General features: G+C 43.8%; 1 protein-coding gene across 6 annotated transcripts in view; it reads left to right on the forward strand.

Moving 5' to 3' along the window:
* Window positions 1–793: 793 nt before the first annotated feature.
* TRIM42 (tripartite motif containing 42) overlaps window positions 794–18870 on the forward strand; it is a 71624-nt gene continuing 53547 nt past the window's right edge. The window contains exons 1-2 of one of the 6 annotated variants that reach the window (XM_053312599.1): window positions 4975–5013; window positions 17722–17888. The gene's annotated coding sequence lies outside the window, so the exon portion shown is untranslated. Of the gene's footprint in view, window positions 958–4387; window positions 4475–4744; window positions 4802–4974; window positions 5014–16578; window positions 16617–17548; window positions 17889–18870 lie in introns of those variants that run through there. The other 5 variants (XM_053312597.1, XM_053312601.1, XM_053312602.1 and 2 more) reach the window with 5 other exon arrangements.

Here is an 18870-nt window from a genome sequence, read left to right on the forward strand (position 1 = left end):
ACCCCTGCACTGCTGCACTGCCCGGGATTGTCCTCGTGCTCTCCAGAGATCATCTGCAGGGAAGGCGAGCTTCTGCTGCCTTCCCCCCACCTGCCCTTAAGCCCTCTCACCTATTTAGAAAACAAACAAACAAATAAATATATTTTCAACTGGAACAATTATAAAAGCAATTTACATAGCAAAAGAAATAAAAGGATGGCTCCCCGTCCCAATTTAAAAAGAAATCCAAAGGAAATGCCGACAACAGCCACTGGGAGAGATGCTATGCCAGGCTGATAAGTATGAGAGTCACCACATTCAAAGGTATCTCTTTGTCCAATTAGCAGGAGTTAGAGGGTGTGCTGTGCCAAGGAATCACAAACATGGATTTCTGCAACCTCACCCGCCTTCCTGAATAATTTGTCAGAAATTATATAGATGGTCAACTATATATTTGTATACAGATGTATACAATTTATTTGCATACAGACAGATGTATATTATAGATGTATTTGTATACAGACAGAGATATTTGTATTTTTTCCATGAAAGATAGCAATTGTTATTATCCCTGTTAGCCACAGTGCCAACTTCCATTTTCAGAGGTATAGTTTTTCACTCCCAGATACTAGGCAAAAAGTAGATAAACGTTGTCCTGTTGCCCTGCTTGTATACCTACCCTAGGTGGCTAATCATAGTTAATGAGTTTAGATTACATAAAACATGTTAAAAATTTTCTGAAGCTAAAAGATGTTAATTGTGTGTGTTTCAGAAGGATACTACTTTCTTTCATGTTGCAGCACTACAAGGCATTAAGTGTTATTGGCAGTAATGTCTTCCTTCCAGACTCTTAGTTGAATACTAAGGATGGTCCCGGATAGCATGAGATAGATGGGGTATTTATGAGGATGTGATCTGCTTAAATAAAAGAAATGTCTTCCCTCTGGTGAATGAGTAGCAGATGTTCCAGCCTGCAAGGTAAAACTAATTAAAACATTTTTACAAGATGTGAACCTCTGCATATAATTAATAGTGTTTACAAAAATAAAGGTGCATTAATGATTTCCTGGCGGTGTTAAGGAAAAAGTTTTCAGAAAAGTAAGAATGTTACTGGAGGGTGGAGGGAATGTGATTACAGATCTGTAGTTACAGGTTATTAAGACTCATTCTGAAGTCATTCATCTGAATAATACTACACCCTGTGACTCATAGTCAGATCTAGAATACTGGTGGTACACAGAACTCTACTTTCACCAGTATCCCCAAGTATATGATTGTTCTCATAACACACTTTTTCACTCCCAGATGCTAGGAGTGCGTGGCTAGCCCCCGCATATGATGTCAGATGCAGGGGGTGGGGTGAGCGGGGCCGCCGCCACGGCCACACACAGGCCACTGGCAGTCAGGCTCCGCCACTGGAGGTCACTGCTGCCAACCTTCTAGACCTCTCACGAGGTTGGTGGCACCCATTTGGGGAAGATTATTCAAGAGAGTATGCAATAAGGTAGGTCTCTCCCATTTTTTTATGGGCACCAGAGGCACTCTTACCCCCAGACCTTGAAGCTCTGGCCCATGGCCAACTAGTTCTGGGGGACAGAGGCGTAACTATAGGGGGGGCAGGGGGGGCACGTGCCCCGGGCGCCATCTTTTCTGGTCACGTGGGGGGCGCCGCCATGACAAAAAAAAATTTTTAATTTTTTTTTAAATTTTTTGTTAATACAAATGTTTCCTGCTCAGTGAAGCAGCGCTGCAGCAGTCAAGGGAAAGCATAGGCGCCCCCTCCCCCACGAGCGGTCCCTTCCGCGCCGCCTGCGCCCCCCCCCCATTGCTTTGCTGGCGCCTGGCAGCCAGTCAGTGGCCTGGCTTGGCGGCGGCAGCGGGCACTTGTGAGGAAAAACCTAAGTATAATGTAGTATGTTGGGGGGGCGGGGGGGCGCCATTTCAGTGCTTGCCCCGGGCGCTGTTTTCCCTAGTTACGCCTCTGCTGGGGGAGGAGGAGCCTCCTGCAGCCACTGCACTGCCGCTTCACTGCCCCTGCACTTGCCCCACCAGGCGGTTCCAGTGCACCTTTAAAAGCACTGCTACATGGCAGCGGGACTAGCTGTGGGGAGGGTGGGGCTGGAGGAATCAGTGAAGCGAGTGGCCGTCACTTGGGAGGAGGGAGTGGAGCTTGGCAGAGCTCGCCACCTCCCATCCGGGAGGGCAACAGGGGGAACATTCATTCTTTCATTCATTCATTCGATTTCTATACCGCCCTTCCAAAAATGGCTCAGGGTGGTTTACACAGAGAAATAACAAATAAATAAGATGGCTCCCTGTCCCCGAAGGGCTCACAATCTAAAAAGAAACACAAGATAGACGCCAGCAACAGTCACTGGAGGTACTGTGCTGGGGTAGAGAGGGCCAGTTACTCTCCCCCTGCTAAATAAAGAGAATCACCACGTTAAAAGGTGCCTCTTTGCCAAGTTAGCAGGGGTAGAGGGTAACAGCGGGAACCCTCCCCTCCTTGCCACCCAGCCTCCCTGCAACTGCCACCGCTGTGCCCCATCCCACCCTCCCCCTGGGTAAACATCTCCTTAAAGGGGAAATCTCCCCTTCCTGCCCCCCACCTGCCCCACAGCTAGTGCATCTCTTTTAAAAAGTGTGCGGGGGGGGGCTTTCTCCTTAACACCCCCCACACACACCATCTTGACACGGGGGGGGGGCAGGCTCCGAAGCCCTTCAGGTCTGGGCTCCCAAATGATCTGGGTGTGCCACTACTGGGCACCGGACATTTCCAGTATCCCTCAGCACCACCCCTCCTATTCAGTTCAGTCTGCAAAGATTTTAGTTATGTTAGCTTATTACTGAGTAGTGAATTGAACCAAAAAGGTAGTTTTTTTGGGCGGGGGGGGGATGGAGAGAGAAGAAGCACCAGCCTTCACTCTCCCCTGGTGATATTACTTTACAGAGCTGGCTCTCTGCTTTAATATGTTTATATGGCTCATGGCCATATCCATTCGGGGGTCAGAAAGGGCATCTAGCCCCATGAGGGAAGAGGGAGAAAGGAGAGGGAGTAAGGTTTCCCTATTAGCCAGATGGCTAGGTTTTTTCTAATATTCTGGGTATGCCGCGTGATGTCCTTTCTGTCCATTAGGTGGCCCAAATTATTAATTTTTCATTTAAAAAACCCCAAAACAAAACAAAGCTCTAGAAGCTTTGGAAATTGAGAAAGGACCCAAAATGGGAAGATGACATTCTGCCAGTTTGTTCACTGAGATGAATCAATTCCCGACTTCAATTCCTCTAGTCAGTATGAGAAGGCAGAGCTAAGACTGAAATGGAAATACAGCCCTGACAATGTACCTTATATCTTTTTATCCCATACAGATAAAAGAAAATTGCTATAGTCACAATACTGGTTCCTTCTTTCTTTCTTTCTTTCTTTCTTTCTTTCTTTCTTTCTTTCTTTCAAAAGTGAGAGCTACCCATATAAAACAACAGCTTTAGGATTTTAGCATAGGCCGCGAATCATTGTCTGTCTCTCCTCACCCAGAAAAAGCATCTGCAGAAACAGGAGTTTGTGATCCTTCCAAAACAGGTTTTATTTTTATTTTTATTTTTTTTAAAAAAAAACTTTTTAAAAAAATGTCCAGGTCTATTCCAATACAGTAAATTATGCTCATACTGGAATCTGGGAAGGCAGTGCTGTGAGAGTGGCTTACAACCACCCTGCAGTGTTAGTACAGTATTGATATTCCAAGTTAAAGGCAGGAACAAAACATTTTGGCATTTCCAGCCAAAATCTGTCTGATCTATAGCTGCTCTCCTCATACACACAAGGGAATCTTTTGTAGATTTACTAAAGGTTTATTCAGCAGCAACTCCTCTTTCTACGTCTGACTCCACCTCCACACTCTCTACATGATCCTCCCCAGGACAAATGTCCAAACAAACAAATTGCAAATATTACTGGATAGCATACAACACTGTCCCCCTGCACAAAGCACCTTCACATTTCAGAAAAGATAACTCTATTGCTATTGTTTCTTTACACTCCTTCCATCAGATCTGGCATGCAAGTGCAGAAGCCTTTTGCTCTGCTGCACTACATGCATTACAGACATGTTGTATTTTGTCTAAAAACCCTTAATACTAAATGCTAACACAAACACCCCACCATTTTTTAATATAAAATAGGGTCTGAGTCAGAAAGAATAGGAACTCCTGTCTTTCCTTGTACCTTGCCGAGGAGGGAAAAATATTCCCCAGACATGCTAATTCAGTGCCTGTGGGTTTAGGTACTACAAGCCTATGGTATGAATGCAATATGAACGTGCCTTCTTCTCCACCAGGGTTTTACTTTGGCTTTGCAGAGGAACTTAGCAGGACACTGGTATGCTCTGCCTAGATGTTTTCTAGGCTTTAACTAGCTTCTAAAAATAAGTAATTTAAAGCAAATATCTCACGTTCTCCTCTGAGTCTCCAAATTAGTCTTGCTTTTAAGGAGCCTGAGGTAAGCCTGTAAATACAAACTCCAGATTAGCCGCCTCCCCCGTAACCCCACATTCCAAGAGAAGATGTTTGAATACAGGCCTGGTATGAATCTGCATATTCGCATCTCCGTATGAAATTTGAAGGACAGCCTTTTCAAGGAAGGCCTAGTCCTCATAGGACAAGCCATTTTAAAAACACACATTCTTGGGAGGCAGAATTTTCTCTGCAACTTTTGTCTTACTCAGATAATAGGAAATTTGCAACATTGACAAATTTGGACCGGCTAATTGAGTAGGTGGGCTTTGAAGCAGGCCTTCGGAGTGCAGGTGTTAAAACCTGAATGCAGGTCAGATCAAGAGAGTATATTACAGACATCTGTAATATCTTCTGTAGTAATGTATGAACAGGACTTATAGGCTTAAATATTAAGCGTTCAGCATATGGGATGGAACAAAAGACTCCACTCTTTAGATTGTTCCGGTATTTACTTTCTCTTTCCTATTCAGTCTGTTTTTGCTTTGTCTCCAATAACTAACTACCTTTTGGGGCCCACAAAAAGTGAGTAGACTCTGCATTTCCTTTAAGAGCAAGAACTTAACCGCTTCCTTAGCTATCACGAATTGTTTGTCATTTAAACAATGGGGAGAAAATACATTGCAGGTGTTAAACAGTGTGAGCTGGCCCAGACCAGGAGTCAAACCCAGTGCCATCATGTTTTTTTTATTTACTTGTTTAGGTTTGTATACCATTTTACAGGCAAGACTTTCAAAGCTGTAACATAAAGTTTAAAAAAAAATTTCTTAAACATAAAGTACTTATTTTTGAGATGCAGAGACGTAAAATGGTGCTGGATGGGCCAGAGAACCAACCATTTTATTGCTGTGGGAAACAACATCAGGGAGCAGAAGTAAGGCCGAGGAAGAGTCTAGTGTCACCAACAGGCAACCCAGTGGCTTCTCTCATTGACAAGATGCCTAGAGACAGGGACTGCAGCAGGCCTTGGAACTGTACTATAGGCAGTGAAATGGCTTTCTCGGATAATCCAACTTCCAGGCTCAGTAAGAAGAGGCCCATTCACACATTATGTTCAGCATTTGTACGAGCGTACAATTAACACAGGTACAGTTCTTTCATTCACATGTTATGCTGCATGCAGGTACAGATGTGCACTTCCGATCTGTACCATGTATTTGAAGGGCCTGTATCCAGGTTCACTTTTAAAATGAACACAGGTACAGTCATTCACTCAAACACATTATTATTATTACTATTATTTTTACATTTTTTTAAACATTTATATCCCACTCTTCCTCCAAGGAGCCCAGAGCGATGTACTACATACTTAAGTTTCTCTTTCACAACAACCCTGTGAAGTAGGTTAGGCTGAGAGAGAAGTGACTGGCCCAGAGTCACCCAGCTAGTTTCATGGCTGAATGGGGATTTGAGCTTGGGTCTCCCCGGTCCTAGTCCAGCACTCTAGCCACTACAACACGCTGGCTCTCAGACATCTGTACACTTGTACAGCACAATGTCTGAATCGGGCTGCTGTCTGCATTCTAACAGGTAGAACTGGCTTGAACACACCTTGGTGCATAGTTCACACTATACCATCCAACTAGTCAGGAACGTAGCCACCATGGAGCCAACATGTTCAAAGAACCTGGGCCGCCAATGAAAAGGGCCACTGAAGCCCCGTGGCTTGAGCTCAAGAGGAGCCCAGAGCGAGCTCTCCCTCCCTCGCCTGAGCTGTCAAGAGCCTGGGCAAACTCTCCGTTGGTTATTTCAGGCAGCGCCAACTGCCCAATAGGAAGTTTTTCCCTTACTCTCCCTCTCTGGAGGGAGAGAAAGAGGAAAATGTCTTATCAGGCAGCTGGTCCTATCAGGCAGCCCAGGCCACGCCCCCTTTGTGCATGATGCCGCATGCAAATGGGCATGGCTCGGGCTGCCAAGAACCTGAGCGAGCTCTCAGCTTGTCATTTCAGTCAGCGCCGACTGCCCGATAGGATGTTTTCCCCTTTCTCAAAAAGTCCTCTCGGGCAGCTGGAACTGCCTGAAATAACAGATAGAGAGTTTGCTCAGGCTCTTGGTAGCCCAGGGGGGGGATTCCCTCTGGGCTTCTCTGGCGCCCGAGCCACACCCCCGTGCATGTGATGTCAAGTGCATGGGCATATGTGGAGGTGGCCACCGAGCGGGGCCAGACCCAGGCCGCTGTTTGGCTGGCTCCACGGCTGCAACCAGTCACTTAAGTGAGGAGCAGTGTGTACATGCGTGTCTGCCCCGTTATACTTGGTGTGCTCTTCCATTTCTCTATAATCACATTGGAGGGCAGACCATTCATACTGTTCAGACGGTTCCTCTAATGTGGAACAGTGCCAGGTGGGATTTCATTAAAATTATTATATTGGTGCCTGGCCTGTGGAGATTCTGGTTTGGACCCTTAAGTGTCTTACCCCGATTGCAGTTATTTCTCTCTTGAATATTTGCAGAATATTCTCAGTGGACTGGTTCAGGCAATACATTCCAAATAGCCTCACATGAAGGCTGTAATAAATTAAGATCAGAAGCACTTCCCTTCACACTACACCCTTTCCTTGCTCCTGGTTCATTCAAACCACCCCTCACATACGATATAAATCTAATGTTAGATTCATGCTGTGCAGCTTTCGAAGGGCAGAGCAAGAGCTCCATTCTCACAAGAAATTACCCTATCTATCTATCTATCTATCTATCTATCTATTTAATATACCACCTGACTCCACAAAGATGAATACAATCAATCAATCAATCATGTTTATTTACAGTCATAGACCAAAATTTAAAACATACATAATAATACACATGATATAGTAATAATATATACATAATATAATCAGGAACATGGACTCATCCTAATCAGCAGTTTCCCGTTTGCATAATCTGGTTTACCATCTGTCGTCTAGCATTCTTAGCTGCCTCACAAAACTTAGCAACTTTAAATGTTACTTCCTCCTTCTGATCTGAGAGCAGATAGTTGACGTAAAATGCATCTGTATGTCCTGGGAAATCAGTCAGTAATGAGGAAATATAACAAGTTCGAAAGTCCCTATAAAAGAGACAGCGGAGTAAAATGTGAAAGATAGACTCCTGTTCTCCAGAGCCACAAGGGCACAGTCTCTGCTCTTTTGGTATCCCTCTGAATTTACCTTCTAGTTCAGCTGAAGGTAGCACATTAAATCTGGCCAGTGTGAACATCCTGCGATACTTAGTAATGGTGATCTTACCCAGGTAATTCGCAGGTTTGATATTATACATTTGTAGACCTAGGAAAACTTCTTTAGAGATTAAAGATCGATCAGTCTGCATTTCCATGTCATAGATCAGCTGCTTTAATATCAGTCTTGCGTGGAAAAAAACCATTTCTAATAAACCATCCAGACTAAAGCCATATAAACTTATTTGGCGAGATATTGACTGCTTCCAACTAGAATTAAATTTATCAATAAAAATTAGGTGAGCAAGGCCTGTAGAAAAGAAAGACAATCTTAACCAGAAGCTGAGAATGGAAAACCACATCTGGGCTTCCATCTTAGGCATACCAGTTTCAACCCTCAATATTACATTGGGAACACATCTAGGGATCTGTAAAATAGATCTCAAGAACTTTGTCTGAACTACCTATAGAGGTGTGCAGTTAGCATACGGACCCAACTGCGACCCATAGAGCAACTGAGAGCAGGCTTTAGCTGTAAATAGCTTAAGGGCAGCTGGTACAAATTGAGCCCCATCTTGATGGAAATATGATTGGATGGCCAATGCCGATTTACGTGCATTTTGGGTAACATATTGCAGATGTGCTTGGCGTTTTGTAGAGGCCTGGAAAACAACCCCTAGATATTTAAAGGTCTTAACCTGTTCTAGTTTGTGTCCAGCCAGAGACCAGTTCAAGGTCTTTGGGTGTTTAGCAAAGGCCAGAATTTTGGTCTTGCTATAATTAATTTCCAGAGCGTATTCATGGCAAAAATTAGCCAGAGAGCAAAGCGCTCTACGGAGACCAACAGGAGTCCGAGGTAAAATCACTGCATCATCTGCATAAAGCAGAATATTAACCTGTCTATTGGCCAATTTAGGTGGATGGAAAGATGGATTAGTGATAATATCCACAATGGGGTTAATATAATAATTGAAAAGAGCTGCAGCAAGTATACAGCCTTGCCTCACTCCTCGAAAGGTAGGGATTTCCTTAGTGAGGATTCCAGCTGAGCTGCATCGGACCTTCAGACATAAATTCTTATGGAGTTTATAAATTAGAAGTAGCAAACGTCAATCAATAGAGGAATTAAACAACCTTTCCCATAATTTATCTCTGGATATGGAGTCAAATGCCGATTTAAAATCCACAAAGGCAGCAAAAAGAGTGGAACGGGATAGATTAGAATATTTCTCCGCTAGATGTTGTAAGACTAAAGCATGCTCAATAGTAGAATGATTGGCCCTAAAGCCTGCCTGCTCATCAACCAGCACCTGCTCTTTGTCCATCCAGTCCTGGAGTTTATTAAGTAGGTGAAATGCATACATTTTGCCAATAACATTAGGAAGGCTGATAGGGCGATAGTTAGATGGTAAATGTCTTTGGCCTCTCTTGTATATAGGAATTACAATTGCCAATCCCCATTCACTAGGGGGCGAGGTTGTCTGGTCAATAGTTGTAAACAAAGAAGCTAATACCGGCAGCCACCAGTCCATGTTATTCTTGATGGCCTCAACCGGCAAATTATCTGAACCGGGGGCCTTACCAGTTTTAAACTGATTCACTATTGAAGCAATCTCTGTACATGTTACTGGAGTCCACTCAGGTAATAAATTAGGGTCCAGTTCCTGTTCTATTTGTAAAAATGTTGTAGTTGCTCCCTCTCTAGCATATAGAGCGTGGAAATATTCAGTCCATTCTCTAACAGGTATATAAAAAGATGGCGGGGAAGGTCTAAATTTAGAAGAAAATGATACCAGAGACCAGAACATAGACACGTTTTTAGCCTGTGCGGCAAAGATAAGACGCTGCCAAAGATGAATACAATAAAAACAAAATAAAACAAATGGTTAAAACAACAATTTAAAACATCCAAAGATTACTAAAAGCCATGCTAAAAAAAATGTCTTAAGGGCCTCTTTTAAAGGCTGATAAAGATGTTAAACCATGAATGTCTATAGGGGGCGTATTCCGCATCCCAGGAGTAACTTCAGAAAAGGTCCGCTCCCGTGTCACTGCCAGATGGGCTGGCAGCATATGGAGACGAACCTCTCTTGATGACTTTAAATGTGCGGTGGGATCATACAGAAGAAGGCACTCTCCTAGGTAACCCAGTCCTAAGCCATTTAGGGCTTTAAAAGTAATTACCAGCACTTTGTATTTTGCCCAGAAACCTATTAGCAGCCAATGCAATTGTTTTAAAGGAGGCATATGGTCCCTCCAAGAAACCCTGGAGACAAATTTACTTTAGCTGCTGCATTTGGACCAACTGAGGTTTCTGAATTACTTGCAAAGGCAACCCCATGTAGTGCTCATTGCAGTAATCGAGTCTAGAGGTTGCCAGAGAGTGCACCAATTCTGAGATCATTAAGCATCCAGGACTTAAATAACAGGGTAAGGCTTGCTTCACAGTGCTGCACGGGTGGAGGGGGAAGCAATTTCCACTTCTCTGCCCCCTCCCGGTAAAAGCCATTTTTGTATCCAGGATTATGTCCGTGAAGTTTGCATAGCCCATATGGGCACATTCCTGTATGCTAAAAGGGCTTTTGTGGGAGGGGACAAAAGCAAAAATCGCTTCCTCCTCTACCCGCCAGCTCTGCAAAGCAAGCCTCATGTGCAGTTAGTTAAGTTCTTGGAGAAGACAAAGTTCTTGCACCACCTCACCTAAGATTGCATAGCATGTCAGCCAGAGTTACTGATAACACTAGTGTTTAGTACCAGCCCAGAATCTTTGCTCCGATTCTAGGAACAAATTAGTGTTTTAAACTAAACTAGTGGGCCAGGCGCAGAGCATCTGTGCCTCCGGCCAGCCCACCCACCACTGCTGTTCCCCCACCACCACCATGCCGGCATGCCCGGCTTTCTGGCTGGCCAGCCAACTGGCTGCTCTCTGCCTCCCCCCTGCTTTCTGGCGGGCCGGCTAGCTTCCTCTCCCCCCCCCACTTGCTGGCTTGTGGGCCGGGCACAAAGCCGGCCCACCCCCTCCACCCACCCCCTCCTCCCAGCAGCCGGGCCAGGCCAGCCCGCCACCACTGCCTCTGACTCCAGCAGCCAGGCCAGGGCCAGGCCAGCCCGCCGCTGCCACCATTGTCTCCTGTCCCTGTCGCTATCCCATCACACATGGGATTAGCGATGGGTACATTTAGGAGAATTAAATATATAGATTGTAGTATACTGCTATTTAGACCATGTGTGAAGGGGTGGCTCAATGATACTTCTCCCTCCACCCCAGTGTTTAAAAGGGAGAAGACACATCGGAAGGAAGAGTGGTGGGTGGGGCTAGCTCTTACTTATTATCCAAACTGGCTCAGAATCTTTCCTTTGGTTCCAGGAACCAATTCTGTTGTTTAAACCCAAGAGGCTATCTATAAGAATGCCAAGAGCTGCCCAGAGAACAATTTGTTATGGAGCAACTAACAAATAAAATTATGATGTTACGGGGGGGGGGTGTGTGTGCTGTGGCGTCCCTCCCAGGATCTTATAGGCTAGTTTATAAAACAGGCAGTTTCCTAGAAAGTCACAACCACAGGGTTAAAAGTCTAAATTAAAGTATATGTTATTAAATACAATGAAGAGGCTTGACCACGATGTCAATGAGGAGGTTGCCACATTACACAGACTCTTAAGATGTTCACGTGTCTGGGCTTTAATATTTATGCTGTTACTGAATGAGAGCCTACTATTGTTGGAGATGCGGAAGGGAAGCAACAAAGGGTGATTTGCTTAGTGGAAGTGGTTAGTAAAAGGATCCAATAGAGGCCAGAGAGAGAGGGGTTGGTACCAGAACTGGGCATGAGAGGGGAAGGAGAGAAAAATGTTCACAAGAAGTTTGGGGAGAGGAAAAAGGAAAGGGTGGTTAGAAGAACCAGGAGGGAACTGGGAGAGAACACAATAGGCACCTGAGCAAGTCTGGATGAAGAGAGAAGGAGAAGCTGATCCAAATAACTGAGAGAGAGGCAGAAGAGGTGAGAGAAGGGACCAGAGTGAGTTTGGGTAAAAGAGGAAGGAAGAACATGTTTAAAAAAAAAAAAACAGCAGGGGACCGAGGATGGGAATGAAGGGCTCCCAAACAAGTTTGGGTGACGAGAGAAGGAAGGGTTTGCCCAAAAAACTCGTGGAGAAAAACGAGAGACAAGAATAAAGATGATCTGAGTAAATTCAGATAGTGGAGGAGGGAGAGACTGGTCAGAAGAGCTGCCAAGCACAAAGCAGAAGGAGAGGAAAGGAAAAGTTAAATGTTGCAAAGAGAGTAACTGAAGGAAATTGAAAAGAGGTGGAGTGGGTTGCTTGTTTGTGGAGGAGAGCAGCTGCCAACTCTACTGTGGGAGGCAAATCTAGGAGCTAAGCTGAAGGTACCATGGAGAGTTCGCTGGGAACAAGTGCTAGAGACAGAGGGTTATGGAGGTTTCAACCTACTTTTTACCTTTAAATTTCTGGCAATGGCAGCAGAAACATCAGCAGTGGGGCTCCTCCAACCCCCTTCCCAAATGATATCCCGGGCTGGCTGCAGCCTGGTTCGGGCCTCTGCGCACATGCAGAGGCCATTTTCATTACTTGCATGCATGCACCAAGGTCACAAAAATGCCCTCTGCGTATGTGCAGAGGCCCAAAACAGGAGACCGGGGGGGGGGGGTTTGGAGAAGCCCCCATCACTGATGTCTCCCCCCTGCCACCTGAATTTTTAAAGGTTAAAAAGTACCTTTTCTCTCAGTGCCCCGCCCCCCCCCCCGCATTCTTGACAGATTCACTTTATCCTTGACAGATTCCCCTTTATAAGGATACCTACCAAGCCGGCCCGCAAACTGGTTTGGCCCAGTTTGATGGCTGGACCGGACCTGTTTCAGCTGAGCCCAAACCTGGACCAGGGTTGGGTTGGTTCAAATTTGAACTGAACTGGCCAAATCAGTTCCATGCATATCCCTAGGAGCAGGAGTCAAGAGACAAGTTGGCTCAGTTCACCTGTCAGACAAAAATTTTACTAGTCAGATGATGGCGGCAGGAGCACTTTTGCCCTGCAGCAGTTCCACCACCTGGGGAGGTTGCTGGCAGAGTGGTGGCTGAGGGGCAGCAGGATTGCCAATGGCAGGAAGGTGGGGGCTGCCAGGGAGGGGGGCAAAACACAAGCCCACCTTCCCCTAGCTATTAAAAAAAATCAAATTAAAAAACAAAGAATTAAATGTATTCGTTATTAAAATAATTTTTAAAAATTAATTTTATTCTATCTGAATTAATTAATTAATTCTTGATTAATTTTAATTTATTTTTAATTTTAAAATTCACCACAGTCCACTACACACCAAAACACAGTTGTTTTTGGCCCAGTGGGCCATTTGGGTGGTGCACCCCTGTTCTAAACAGTAATAAGTGAATATGAATGCAAAGGTGGGAAAATGTTTGCAAATAAATGTACAAGTACATTGCAGCAAGTGCTGTACTGTGGGAAAGTGGCGGAAGCAGCCCTGCACAAGCAGCCCTACTTCTATCCATTTTTGTCATTCTTAAAACTATCCTGTATCTATATAAATATTGCTTTAATAATAAATTTAATGTTCTATCTAGTTAAAGTGTGCAAGTCGGTGTCAACTCCTGGTTACCAAAGAGCCCTCTGATTTTCTTTGGTAGAAGACAGGAGAGGTTTACTGTTGCCATCTCCCCTGCAGTATGAAATTATGCCTTTTCATCATCTTCCTATACCACTGCTGCCCAATATAAGTGTTTCCTATAGTCTGAGAAACATACCAGCAGGAATTCGAAACAGCAACCTCTGGCTTGCTAGCCAAGTCATTTCACCGCTGCGCCATTAGGTGGCATAATATAATATCTAATGCACTTAAGATATCTAATGCACTTAAAATCGACCTCAGCCCCTACACACCAAGTCATAGTTGGTTCCAGCCCACTGAGGCATTTGAGTTGTGCATCCCAGTTGTGGGGTCTTAGGAATTCTCCAGAGCCCCCATGTAGGAATCCTGGTCTGGAGTGTCAGGGTGCCCAGTGTGGATTCTCATAATGGTGGGATGTGATGGCTATACTTCTCCCCTGACTCCCTCAGTTTCTCTTATATGGTGAATACTGTTTCATTCCTGGACTCTCTTAAATGCAGGCCAGGCTAGATTGGGCACCTCTGCAGGGATGCCAAGGGGGTGTACAGACAATTATTACAGTGTACAGACTCAGTAACAATTATTATTTTTATCTCAAGACCTTCTTCAGGGAGTCCTGCCACATCTGTGTCCAGTCATACTATCCTTTATCCTCTGGAAATCCATGCTAGTTTGATTCTGGCAAGCTTAGTTCTCACCTCATCTTATAGGTATTGAAGTTGCTTGTTAACTTGTACTGGTGATAGATCCTGTGAGGTTTTTTTCAAGGATTTAAATGCAATAGGTCATATAGCAAAAGTTTATTCATTTTTAAAATTTCACTCTAGGCTAAGACAGGGCTTCCAAAGACATTTACATGGTATTTCCACTTATTTCATTGAAAACTCCAAATGCAAATATGAGAAGAGTTCTTCCTTTTTTCTTTTTGCCCTTTGGTGTTTTCATAACCAGCTGTTATTGAATATTATGAACTCATTTGTTGCAAAAATGGTTTTTACTGCTCTGTGCATTTTTGACTCTGTTATGTTAATAATAACTATTCCCTCCCTGCTGGGAGAGCATACACCACCGGGCTGAACACCTGTCTTTCTTCCTTATACAAAATGTTAACACATAAAACACAATTGCTACTAGTTCACCAGAACTGCAGCAGAATCTTTTAAGCATATTCAGAATGAGTGGGCCCATGGTAGGGCCATTGCTTTACCATATTTTGCAGAAGGTCCCAGGTTAAATTTCTGACATCTCCAGGTAGGAGTGAGAAAATACCCCTGCCTGGAACTCTGGAGAGCCCCTGACAATCACTGTTGTCAATACTGAGTTAAATGGACCAATGGTTTGATTTGGAATAAGGCAGCTTCATATTGTAAACTGTAGTGCATATCTGAAGTAAATATGCATTGAACCTTCTCAATCTCCCTTTTATATATTTTTTAAAGTTTCTAAATTATTTTTATTTATATACCACCATCACTTTCCACTGCACCTTATAGATATGCAGCCCAATATTACATTTATTTACTCAAAAAATAAATCCCTCTGTGTTCAATGGTGCTTATTATCTAGATAGTTTATTTAAGATTGCAGCCTAAGATAAGCAAAGGATAACAGCTTTGCCCCCACAACTTACAGTCTACATTTCAACAGTGGAGGAGATGATAAAGATATGAGAGGAAGGGAAGAGGCAGGTTAAGAAGCAACCATTCTATGCTTGCACATCCAACACCAGGAGGCTCATGTAAAATATCCATAAAATGGCAAACCTATAGGGAAGGAGGGATATCTTGTTAATGTCTGCATTACTAACGCAGTACTCTGTACAGAAGCTGCACTCTAGTGGGAAGGACAGCACAATAAATCACACAGTATTGAATGCTCCTTTGTAACTCCCTGACATGCTAGCTTTCCGCAGGCAGAAAAGTGGTAGCGGCTTTTAAAATGTGAGTATTCAGTCATGTAGCACCCCCACCCCCGCCCACACACCTGCTTTACGAAATAGTAGAGTCCCAGGAGCACTGCAAAACATACCTTTTCTAAACAGATAGATAGACTGGAGCAACTTTGCATATGTAGTTCTTTTAGTTGCATCCATCAGAGATTACGGGAATATACACAGGGCCATTTCACGGAAAATGGCAGGAGTTTTCTCGATAACATGTTGCTCTGTTCATTTTACTTTTGAGATGTTTTTCCTCTGGATTGTAGTGCAGCTTCCCCCTGATGTCAATCAGTTAGTAGCTCATCTTCAGCCAGATGCAAGTTTTATTATGGGTAAAGGAAATGCTAAAAAGTAATGAGGAGAAACTGCTAACATATCCTTGGACTCTTGCTTAACAAGCCACAGGTTAGCTTTAATATATTCAAGGTGGTTTATTCATGAAAGTGACTATATGAATTTTATAGCACTCTGCCAAGGCATTCAGGCATTGCTGTAGCAGTGAATTAGCGGACTTGGTCAAAACAGCCAGTAAATATTTCAGACAATTGCGTATATCATCATTTTCCTACCCCAGAGTTGACTTATGATTTGAAGCCTTTTCCAGCCTCTCTCCTTGTCTATACAGCATATATTTAAAACTCAGTCTGGTGAAAAGTAAGCTGCTATCAATATTCAAGAAACAAGTTAGCAAACAGGTTATAGAATAGAAAACAACTCTTCATAAATAAGCTTCAGACAACACAAAGAAATTTGATAGGGAATTGATAGTGAGCAGAATAGACAGTTCTTCCCTGCCAGTGGACAGAGGTGGATTAACGTAGTAGCAAATGTAGCATTTGCTACGGGCCCCACATTTTTGAGGGCCCCGCATGCCCAGCTTCCAACTGGGAATTAAAGTTAAAACTTTACCAGTTTTATATGGTCCATGTTAGATAAAATCTCCCTTTCCTGTTAAATGTGCGTTTTAAGAGAAGGCCCAGCACAGCATTTATTTGTCCAGTGGCTGTTGCTGGTGCCTACCACATTTTTCTTTTTAGAGGGTGAGCCCTTTGGAGACAGAGAAGCATCTATCCACTCTTTATTTTTCTATGTAAACCACTTTGAGAATGTTGATTGAAAAATGGTATATACTGTAGATGTTCACTGTTGTTGTAGTAAGTGTGAGTTTGTGGCTTGGTCTCCCATACTCCAAAATATAGCAAATGAAAAAATTGAATTACTTTACTATGCAAGTAAATAATTTACGTTTTAATATTTATGTGCATTTTTTAAAAAATTAGGACCCCTTTATAACATATCAGGAGAAGGCATATCCTCCCTGAATGCCTGCTTGGAAGCAGTAATGGGATGGATGAGGGATAACAAACTGAGACTGAATCCAGACAAGACGGAGGTACTTATTGTGTGCGGTCATCACTCGGGAAGCGATATTGATCTACCTGTTCTAGATGGGGTCACATTTCCTCAGAAGGAACAGGTATGCAGTCTGGGAGTGCTTCTGGATCCACACCTCTCCCTGGTTTCCCAGGTTGAGGCAGTGGCCAGAAGCGCTTTCTATCAGCTTCGGTTGATACGCCAGCTGCGTCCGTTTCTTGAGGTTCATGATCTCAAAACAGTAGTACACTTGCTGGTAACCTCCAGACTTGATTACTGCAATGCGATCTATGTGGGGCTGCCTTTGTACGTAGTCGTTGGTCTCCGGGTCATCTCAAAGAGACCATATTACTCCTATATTACAGGAGTTGCACTGGCTGCCGATAAGTTTCCGGGCAAAATACAAAGTGCTGGTTATAACCTATAAAGCTCTAAACAGCTTAGGCCCACGGTACTTAAGAGAGCGTCTTCTTCTGCATGATCCCCATCGTCCACTACGTTCATCAGGGGAGGCTCGTCTGTGGCTACCTTCATGTCGTTTGGTGGCCACCCAGGGACGGGCCTTCTCTGTTGTTGCCCCAAGACTTTGGAACGCACTTCCCGTGGGAATAAGAGTCTCCCCATCTCTAGTGGCTTTTAAAAGGGATCTAAAGACTTATCTTTTTACCCAAGCTTTTTAGCTTTTTAACTTTTAGCTTTTTAGCTTTTTAACTTATAAAACTTTTGATTGTATATTATTTGTTTTAAATAGTATTTGTTTGTTGTGAACCACCCTGAGACCTTGGGTTAGGGTGGTATAAAAATGTGCTCAATAAATAAATAAATAAAATATGCTACAGGCCCCACACTAGCTTAATCCGGCCCTGCCGGTGGAGCTAACTGATAAGCATTAAACTGGCTCCGTTGGCAATCTTGGATGCAGCTGTTGATTACTTGATGCTTGGGAAGATGAACGCAGGTATTTTAACAAAAGGCTGGAGTTTTATCCTGTTGTCTCATTGCCACATAGGGATGCTTGTAAATGGTGGGCTGAGCAGATGCGTGTTCAGTCTGCAATTATCAAACTACAAGTGGAGACCCACAGTAAATACTCACACTTTTTCTTCTATGTTTCTGGGGTGTAGAAAACTGCTAAACTGATGATGCCCCCACATAGAAAGTGATAATGAACTGGAGTTGACAATGTGAGTGCCATGATGAGATCATCGTAGGCTACATTCCCCTTCCACAGGATGTTCAGGCAGGCTACTCGACCAGACCTCCCAAAGCTCAGCAATGAGGAGCTATGCAGGTAGACATCCTAGGAGAAAGCTTTGTGTCCTGCCAGGTTGCCAGTGACTCCACCCAGATAATTATGACAAGCCTGCACAAAATGCATTTTTAATTGATTTCTGAGTGAGGAGAATAAGCATCTTGCAAAGGATCTACAAGGTAGAATGTATACCACAGCAAGATGGTACAGGTGGAAATACCAAAGCGAACCTAGTTACCTGGGAGAGCGCCTCTTTTGCATGATCCTAACCACACATTAAGGATCAAGAGAGATCCGTTTCCAGATGCCGCGAGTTCATCTGGCGGTGACTCGGGAACAGGCCTTCTCTGTAGTTGCTCCTGGGCTATGGAATGCACTCCCTATAGATGTTCATGGTTTAATATCTTTGCCGGCCTTTAAAAGAGCCCTTAAGACACATTTTTTTAGCCTGGCGTTTAGTAATCTCTGACTGTTTTAAATTGTTTTAAAGTTTTTCTTATTTGTTTTTGTTGTATTTATTTTTCTGAACTGCCTAGAGCCTTTGGAGTCAGGTGGTATATAAAATAATAAATAAATAGTGGGAAAGAACAATGCCATGGAAAAAGAGGTTGGATTTTCAACCCTGGATGATACAAACTGATAACCATAAAGCAAAGCCTACTTTTGTGTGGCTACCACAAAGCAAACCAAGCCTACTTTTGTGGGTCCTGACTGCTACAATTCTTTTAGATGGGAAAAGGGATAGGACTAGTCTTCTGAGCGTCTCATTCCACAGAGCAGCATCCTTTTGTGTCATAGGGGCAAAAAAGGAAATCCATATGACAACCGGAACGGCATTGTGGATCACAGCCTGCACCACTGTATCATGCCTGCACCAATAATGCTCGCTTAAAGGCAGCTATGCAAAAACACTAGGAAGATGTAAGAGGAAGCATGCCAGCCACGGGAAAATTCCTCTTGCCAAATGACATAGATGCTATTCACACTGATATGCAAAACCGGGCTAAGGGAGCCCAGCCCA

This window comes from Hemicordylus capensis, chromosome 3 (genome assembly GCF_027244095.1).
Source record: "Hemicordylus capensis ecotype Gifberg chromosome 3, rHemCap1.1.pri, whole genome shotgun sequence".
In the NCBI taxonomy this organism is placed as follows: domain Eukaryota; kingdom Metazoa; phylum Chordata; class Lepidosauria; order Squamata; family Cordylidae; genus Hemicordylus; species Hemicordylus capensis.